We start from the raw sequence: 9720 nt of genomic DNA, 5'->3' as shown, positions 1-9720 counted from the left end.
CAGACTGGCCTGGAGATTCCCTGGGCAGCTTCTGCTGTGCCTGGATGGACTGACAGGCAGTATTTAGGTGTTAGATGTGTTGATCATCCTGGCCAGGAACCTGGCCATCCAAATGACTCACCCAGGCAGTTTCTGATACAGAAGTGACCAGACTGTGCACAGGTAAGATACTTGTAAACAGTGGAAGCTGTGCAGATGCAGAAATGGACATACAGCTCAGCATTTGGTACAAAGTTGAGATACATATTTTGTGCATAATTTAATATTATCAGTAGAAACAGACCATACATGTGCTGGAGTGGTCATGCAGGACCAATGCCCAGATGGATCATAAAACATGAGCAGAAGTTTGGGGCGCCTCACCAGGTCCAGCTGAAGATGCTGTTGGAAGGACTCTCACAGCAGTGACTCCCATCACCATCTGGACAGTAACCAACCATGCTGTTTGAGGGATTGGAGCATTACCCCATGGAAACAACGCCTCAAATCTGTTTAGTTTCAACAAGTGCTCTGTGAGCGTCGCTGCAACAGTGGTGCAATGGTACCGGGGCACTGGCAGAACTTGCATAGAGCAGCCCCTGACACATTCCACACAAAGAAAGAGAAACCTGATTTCACCTCTATTTGAGCAGCTGTCCTTTTCATAGAAAGCAAAGATAGCCTCCATCTTACTCCTGATACTCCTGTTTTGGACCCCAGCTCTTGTGCTAGTGTATATTTAATTGCTTTACTGGAAGGGGGATCTGTAAGAAATATTTTCTGCCAGCTTATAGGTATCATGTGGTGATTAAACAGTCTCCCAACAGGGGGAATTGAATAAAATCTTGTCATGGATAGTTAAACATGTATCCTTCATATCTCAGGAGTCCATCTTTGTAACTTTGGGTAAGATCTCTTGCAATATTCTCTGCCATCTTGCTTGGGACTCCTCTTACTAATGAGAGTCTACTCAAGAGCTAGGAGGGCATGTCTCCCCTTGTAGGGTGCATTTTGAAGGAGAAATTAATATCTGTTTAAAACTCTTCTCAAAACTTTTGGTGATGGAAGGTTTGTGCCCTTGGTTACCTGTTCCATTGAATAACTATTCCTCTAACTAGACAGTTTCTTGCTCAGCTTTCTCTTTTGCTGCACATTGTCCTAATCTGCTGCTTGTCCTTGTTCTCTGCATTCACTCTGCAATACCACCTTCTGCCTCTCTACCAGCCTGCTAATCTAAGTCAAACCTATTCTATTTCAGTCATGCTCTACAGAAAATATTTTCAAAGTGCTGCTTTTCTTAACATCAAGCCAAAGGTCTTTATCTCTGAATGTGTGACATCTAAACCAGGACATGGCACTCCTTGTCAAGGTTCAGAAGTGATGATGAGAGGAGAGCTACTGCCCATTTTCCAGGTTTTAAGGTGCCTTTCTTGCAACTGCATGGCATCATTTATGTTTACATTACAACTCTTTGTAGCCATCTTTTCTACTGTGTTGCTGCCCAGTTATTTTTCCTTTTCATTTTTTTTCCTTTCCAAGTGTAGTACTTCTTGCTCTTGTCTATGCCACCTCCATCTTCCTAACTTCAGATCACTTCTCCAAAGTATTGTTTTAAATTCTAACACTCTCAAGTGCTTTTAGTTCCTGTTTGTTCATTATTTTCACATTTGAGGACATCTGTGCTTTTTTGTTATCCAGGCTGCTGACGGGGGTATGGCACAGCACATACATCCTACTGTGTAGGATAGAGCCTGTGTGTTATTGAAAATTGAGTGCAATCTTACAGCAATTACTACATTCACTTTATAGTGTTTGATTACACTAAATTCATACTCATTTCATAAACGTCATTGAAAAAACAGAGCTATACAGGGTAGAGAGTTAAAAACAAAGTGTGATTGTGAGAACTGGATGGCCAAAGTACCTATTTGGTCAGATTTTCAGCAACAAAACATTAATCAAGCTTTTTTAGAAATCTCACCAAATCCTTGGCAAAAGCTCAAGTTTCAGCAGTGCAAAATCTATTGGAAAATGGGGCTGATCTCTTCATACTTTACTAACATTTTATGCCTGAAAAGCTATTACTTGCTATCACTGCTACAGTTACATTTTGAACTCTCCAGAATGTATTTCACTTTTCATGTATTTTCATAAGATCTACTACAACTGAGCATCTCTCTTGACATCAGTGTAACAGAAAGAACTGTTATCCACATACTTCTGTGAATAATTCAGGAAAACTTGCCCCAGTAAAATCTGGGATTCTGGCTACTGTTAAAGTTATTGCTGGCTCAGGCTACTAAATTTTTTGACTCCTTGATAAGTCATTTGAAACATAAGCTTTCCAGACTGTTTCAGTTTATTACTCTTTTTAAGTGAGCAGATCTAAATTAGAATCTCCTCAGATCAATAGCTCATTTTTATCACAAGACATTTGAACTGTACCATATAGATCACATAAATAATCTTTCACTGCACTCGAAAGTTTTAAACTGCAGATCTGTGGTGTAGAACTGCTGTAGATTGGGTGCTAGAAAAATGATGTATTACAATTGTTTTTCCCTACCTATGGCTCTTCCTGAATCAGTGCCATGTTCCAGCACAGCACAGTGATTATTTTAATTGCAGATGTTTCCTCAAACTGCATGATGTATTTCTCTCTCTCAAAGCAGGCTGTTTACTTTTACATTGCAACCAGTGTTGCCTCAGTGGGTGCTGCTCAGACAATTTACACCATGGAAAACACTCAGTAATATATTTGACTCCATGCGATCCCGACCGAAAGGAATGAGAAGATCCAAAGTGGAAGTTAAAATCACAACCATGTCTTGGGCAGTGTACAGCTCACAGGACCATGAAAAGTTCATGCTGGAAGGAACCTAAGGATCTCTCTGCCCTGTCCTCCTGCTCATATCCAGACTGAATTTCTCTTTCTTTTTTTTTTTTCATTTTATGGTTATTATCTCTCATCTTCCCGCCAGGCACCCAGCTGTGCAAAATTTCATCTCTTTGATGAACTTGAGGGCATCAGGAGCTACTTTTAGGTATATCCCAAGTTGTCTCTTCCTTGGGATGAGCCAGTGCTGCTCCTTCAGCCTGTCCTCACATCCTCACAGGGCGAGTGCTCCCACCCTGAGCATCTTGGTGGCCCTCAGCTGAACTCCCTCTGTTCATTGGTGCCTTCCTTTGGATGCCTTCCAAAGGTGATTGCTCTTTGATTTTGACACTGCTGCCCTTCATGTAATAAGCCATTATATGTTGTTTGCTGATCAAGAACAGCCAAAGTCATTACAGGGGTTTCAGAGGCAGATGACATGACATTGCATAGAACCACTTGAACTTTTTTCTGAAACACTTTTTTTCTAAAGTAAAACAAACCTTTTCATAGGAATTTCTCATTTGTTTTCTTTTACCTCTTTCAACAGAAAAAGTTCTTGAGTGCATAGGAGATGTTTTCCTTTATTTTGCCTAATTCATGATATATAAAAATAAATAAAGGATTCTTGATCTCATTTTAAAGTGCAATTCTTTTGAAACAAATCAAATTCTTTGCATACCGTGTAGATAAGGTGAGGAGCCCTGTGAGTTTCAGGGAGAAGGAAGCCTGATACAAAGAGGGTCCTGTAGAGCCACACGAGCAGGAACATGTACTCAGCACTCAGCAGGTTACTGGTGTGGAACTGCAGCACCAAATCTCCACAATTAACCCCCTCTCAAGGCCTTGATCTGATTCTTTCCATGTGACAAATGGGAATGGCAAACTCAGAAAAATAACAGATGCAGACCAATATTCCCCCATGTTCTTGGGCACAGGTGTTAAAAATTAAGTCCTCAGGCCTTTTTCCAGGACACCATCTATTACCCTGGTCAAAACATGGTTCCAGGAAAGCATTTAGACTTCTGTTAGAAAATAAAGGTAACTTCCTTATAGCAATGTGCTATCATTCCTTCTGTTGGACTTGCAGCTCTATATTACAGCATCACCATAGTGACCACAGGTAGGCATCCCCATCTGTGAGTTCTGTGCTAAATCAATTGCACATTGTGTACACATGCACTTTAATTCATTAAACCAGGGTTTCATTGTGGTCTGTCCTTCACCAGCATCATTCAGGATTTTCATTATTGCTATGAACAGAGGCACAGAGGATGTGTTTATTAATTTTTCAGATGACCCCAGTCTGGAAAGTGTTCCCTGAAGGACTGAAAAATAGGATTGGAATTCAGAATACTTTTGACAAATTGAATAAACAATTAAAACAAAGACAAAATAGAAGGTGAAAATAAATTGAGTGAAAAGTATTTATACACAGGTAGTGGCAATTGTCTCCTCAAATATGCAATAGCCAAAACAGAATAAGCACCAGTATGAAAGGAGAAGGCCTGTCTGGGTAGAAAGGGCACTCAGTAAATCACAAGATGTAACAAGGTAAGTAACATTATACTGTTTCCAGAGAAGTGTCCATTGTCTTGAGTTTTATAAGCAGGATTTTGTCTATGTGAGACGTGGTGGAAATCTTTCTTCTTTCAGCACTGGCATGGCCCCAGCTGGAACTTGTGCCCAGCTACTGATGCTAAGAAGCAATCCAGCCTCTGGTGAGTGTCCAGGGCAGAACAGTCCAAAACAACAGCTCAAAGGAACTGGAGCTGCTTGCTAAAAGAAAAAAGAGAGGCACGACTGCAGCTTCTAACATATAAAAGGTGACTACAGGAAGGGAAGGAATTAATTCTCCATTATGAAATAAAGGCTTAAATTACAGTGAGGTTTAAGTTAGGCATTTGGAAAAGCTTTCTAATAGCAAAAGTAATTAAGCACAGAAATAGACTGCATGAGGAATATCCATCACTGCAGGCTTAAAGAGAAGGCTGTGTAAGCTGGAAAGGAATGGGCTGCCCAGCCATGGGGCTGAAAAGGGGGAAGGGTTCTTCTGATTTGCGTGCTAGCAAGAGGAGAATATTTACATTTTCCAAATGCAAATCTCATGTCTGTAACACACTGCTGTCTGTAGAGCACTAGCACAAGATGACCTGGAGCAATTAATTTGTGTGCAAACCCTAACAGAAGGCCTGTTTTTACAGATGGCACCCCAGAATGTTGAAACACACAAACAGGGCATCAAAGCAAATCCTCTGACTCAGCCCTTGGTAAGAGGTCAGCCCATATGCTCTGCAGGAATTGGAGTCCAGCTGATGCTGTAGTGTTCTAGTATTGATATGCCAGAAAAAGCCAAAAAGCCTAGCAGGTGAGTGCCACCAACCTTTGTAATAATCAGCATGCTCTTACTTAGATGCCTTCCTAACAGATTTTGCTTAGATCAAATTTTTATTTGTATTTGAAAACCCCAGACAGTGGGGGACAGTAGAGGAAGACTGGCAAAGAAGTTTGTTCTAGTAGGAACACAAACTTGTATTTTACCAAATCAGCTCATACATTGGTATCTTACAGAAACCTACAAGACCCAAATAATTTAAAGAGAAAACCAGATCCAAATTTATCAACAGAGTTTTAATATTAGAAAAAAGCAGGAGCCAGAGTCTTTAAACATTATATTAAATGCAAACTTATCCATATTCACCAGCTTGATGCTACCCCTGGTATCATCAGGTAGCTCAGGGACTTGATTACAGTCATCATGACAATGCTATAATAAAAGATTATGAATAGCTTGTTACTGACTTGGGAGCAATCTGGAAATCTCATATCATAAAACCAGCATTCAGTCTCTTTAAATTTATTATATTAAAAAAGTTATAAAAACTCTCTGCGTAATTTTTACTGTGCTCCATACACAAGAGAGCCATTATTTAACTCTTCATTTAATTTCCAGATGCTTCATATGCACCACATAAAAGGTATCCAGAGAATCCAGGCAGGAAACAGACTTATGGTAGGCAGCTCAAAGGTATGCATGTGTGGAAAATGCCATTAAAGTTATAGCTTATCTAGTGTGCTTTGCTTCCCTAAACTAGAAGTGTTTCAACTCTTTCCACAGGGTTAGCTTCAGGCTGCAAGGCTGATGTCCCTTCAAGTTGTCTGGGAGTGCAGGCGGGCACTGCTTGGGGATCACAGATGTGCTGCCCTCTGAGATGCCAGATGCAGAATCCCTATGTGTTTTCTGCCTTGACATACAGCCAGTGTCCCATTTGGATCCCTTTCCTCATGGGTGCATTGCTGCTTGCCACAATGCAGGGCAAGAGTGCCAGTCTTTGAAGTCCCAGCCCTGAACTTACACTGGACTTTTCAGTTTTTCTTTAGCAGAAAAGAGAGAGAAAATATGTGGCTGCAAAGAAAATCTTACCCAGTAGCAATTTCCAGGAGACAAAGCAAAGAGGGCTACCTGCCTCCCAGCAGGAATTTTCAGGTGTGCCATCCCTGTGCCATGGCTCAGGTGTGCCTGGGGAGCCCTCACACTGCAGCTCAGCTGTCCTGGCCCTGGGCCCTGAGTGCATTGTGCATACTCAGAAACCGGAAAGGGGATAAGGAAAAAACATCTCATTTCTTCAAAGTTTCAGTGTTCTTGAACATTTGAATTGTGAGCCCTGTCTTCCTTCTTCCCAGAAATACACATTATTGCAAAGAAAATTTCAGAAGAAAGAAAAAGTGTTTGAGCAATGGCCAGTATGGCCCAGGCAAGAGGGATGTGAGCACTGTTTCAACACCCACTGCAATTCACCAGGCTTGAGAAATCCTGATTGCTGGGAAACACAACACAAATTGTCCCTGCAACTGCTTTTACCAGGTTGTTCTATCCTTTTCCTAATTCAAACTGCAATTACAGAGATGATAAAGTGGAAAATAAATATATATGCAGCAGCTGAGAAAAACCAATTAGTTTTGCACTGGTGAGAAATAATGCAGGACTTCTTGTGTTTTTAACAAAGTGGCTCTCAATGTATTGTAATGTATCTTCATGACCCAAATATACTTAGGAAGAGCATGACAATGAAATGTATGTTGGAAGTGTAATAAAGGAACTAATGCAGTAAAGTTACTATATTTTATGAGTAGAAGAAAACAATTAAAATGATATCCAGGTAGTAACTTAGCAGCCAAATGTCATAGCTGTCTCTTTTGCTGCCGAAATATGTGTACTCTCTTCCTAACAGTCTCTTTCCCCAAGGAAAAATAAATGTATCTAAGAAATACTTGTTAGCAATGCAATTACAGGCTTAATTCCCCAACCAGCTTCAGACATCATAAAAACAAAACCAAGCAGAAGCCCTTTGCAATTGCAGTGGAGAAGAGAAAACCACTAGGTGTTCAGAGAAAGATAATATATTTTTATAACAAAAGCTGACACAGTCTTTGACAGTAACATTTGACATGACATTGGCATTAGTTTTTCAACTGCATTGTCTTTTTCTTTTCAGCTACAGAATGAAAAACTTCTTCTAAGTTTTGGCTGTGCTACTCCTGGACAGGCCTTTTGGGACACTCAGACAGCAAAGTACCTTGCCATACTCCCAGAAAAGCAGAGTAGCTTTGTATCAAAGCATTTCTTGGCGCTATTTACTTCTGAAGGTCTGGTCCCTCCAAGGAACTTAATGACAGCTGGGTTATTTGTACAGTGGAGGTTCATCCTTGAGACCTGAGACACTGGGAAGATAATTCTGAGCACTTGTGAAATGTTGGTCTAAGAAAGTGAGATCAAGATAAAAGTTTGAATAAATAAGATAAAAAGGACAAAAAATGCTAAAGGTTGCTTTCCCTCCTTCCCTCATCCCACCACACAGATTAGACCCATATTCATATCATAGCTTGGAGGAAAAAACCTTCAGGAGGCCTTGCATGGGCCAGAGGAAGTTTGTAGCTGTGAAAGAGTCATGTTTGTGGTGTGAATTCTTCAGGATTCCCATGCTGGTTCTAGGTTCATCCCTATCTCCTCCATCTATTTCCCAGTGCTCCCTGCCCAGCCTGGGCACCCTGGGCTCTCTCACCGTCCATAGCAAGGCCTTGAGCTCCTCCAGAGACTCCTGTCTTGGGAGGGGCTGTCTCATACCACTGGCTTTACCAGGAGAAACTCTGGATGCTCTGGAAACTCTGCTCATGTGAGGATTAGATGTCCTGGCCTGAAGCTCGAGGCTCTGCTGAAGGATTTCTACTTGATTTGGTAGCAGCATATACTTTTACTGATGGAAGGAAAGGAGTATAACTCAGAGTAGTACGCTGTTCCTGCTAGATCCTCACTCCCAATGCAAGTTTGAGTTTTTTTGGCAAGGGCCTCAAAAATCTTTTTCTCCTCAATGACTTTGTGCAATCTAAAATATCCATCTAAAACATTGCAGATGACTTTTACCCCTCAGTCAGTTACTATCAAAAGTCTTCATTCTTTTGAAAAATTGGCAGCAAACCTAAGATAAAAATATTGATGTTTAAAAATTTAGTATTTTAAAATATTGAACATTAACATCCTTTAATGATTTTTAAATTGGATCGAAATCGGGGTAGATATTTTCCTTTTGACACTCACTTATAATGGGTTACTGCATTGATGGGTTCACAAGAAGAGGAAAGTGGATTTTCTTTAAATCTATCTTGCTTCCAGCCTTGGATCCCAAAATGACACATGGCTGGAAGGCACTGGAGCTTCACTGGGTGGAAAAAGCATATTCTCACTACAAATGTGAAAACTGTAATAACCAAGCCCCAGAAATCACAAATGCCTGGATCCGCAGGTTGCTGGTGATGTAGTACAGAGCTACTAAAGCTGATGCCAGAGGAAGGTAGAGAAACTCTTTGCAGATGATCATCAAGATGTCTCATGGCTCATAAAAATGATCTACTTCAGTGGCATTTTCAATTAATAGATGCACTGATTTTTCCTCTGTACATTTAAGCTGTCAGTATCTGCTCCCATAATGACAGGATGAGAGGGATTGGATTTTCTTAGTGTTTAAAGTGTAGCTGATTAAAGTTGAAATGGGATCAAGGATATGCTTTTTTACTAATGGAGATTTTGGATAATAATGACGAAGAGCTTTCAATTGCAAAAGCCAGTGTGATGCCTCACGTGTCTGTATTGGATGAAAATCTTGAGAAATGTCCTTGACTAGGGTCATTAAAACTGGTATGATTGGATTTGTGGCATTTTTAATGTAGGCTCAGAAACAAACTGCATTATTATTGAAAGCCTGAGATGAATGTATTGAGATGATCTGAATAATTTTTCTGAAACAGAACTTCCACAGACAGCTGCTGTCTCTCTCTTAATGAGTTTCAGAGTCTGATAAAGAGGAAACCCAAGTCTTTGTGGATAGCTCAGAAGGGATTTCTTTCTATCCTGCCTCACAGCCTGTCTCCTGAGAAGCACAGCCATCAGTACTGACAATAATAAACACAAAACAGAAGTCTAGATTAAATGCTGTGAATGATCTATGGCTTTCTTTTACTGGTATGCACCTGAGGCTCAAGATCCTCTTGCAAAATGATGGAAGCTCATCTATCTCACTAACAAAAGTTACATGCCTACAGTGATTTGAAACAGAAACTGGCTTTACCTGTAATCTTCTGAAGTGGATTTTAAATTTTCCTTAATTGAAGGTGCTTAGACTTGATACTTTGGCTTAGCACCCTAGAAAAGCTGAGATCCACTGCAAATCAGGTTCCAGGTCAGGTTTATTTTTCTGATATCCTGAGTCTGCAAAAGGATGTTGCTATTTGGTAATTTCTGAAGGAAAGATAAGTTGAGATGCTTACAGAGACACTGCAATAATGGTGACACTTATGGGATGGGGAGCCAG

This window comes from Zonotrichia leucophrys, chromosome 2 (assembly GCF_028769735.1).
Source record: "Zonotrichia leucophrys gambelii isolate GWCS_2022_RI chromosome 2, RI_Zleu_2.0, whole genome shotgun sequence".
NCBI classification, from domain to species: domain Eukaryota; kingdom Metazoa; phylum Chordata; class Aves; order Passeriformes; family Passerellidae; genus Zonotrichia; species Zonotrichia leucophrys.
This window is presented reverse-complemented; position numbering follows the sequence as displayed.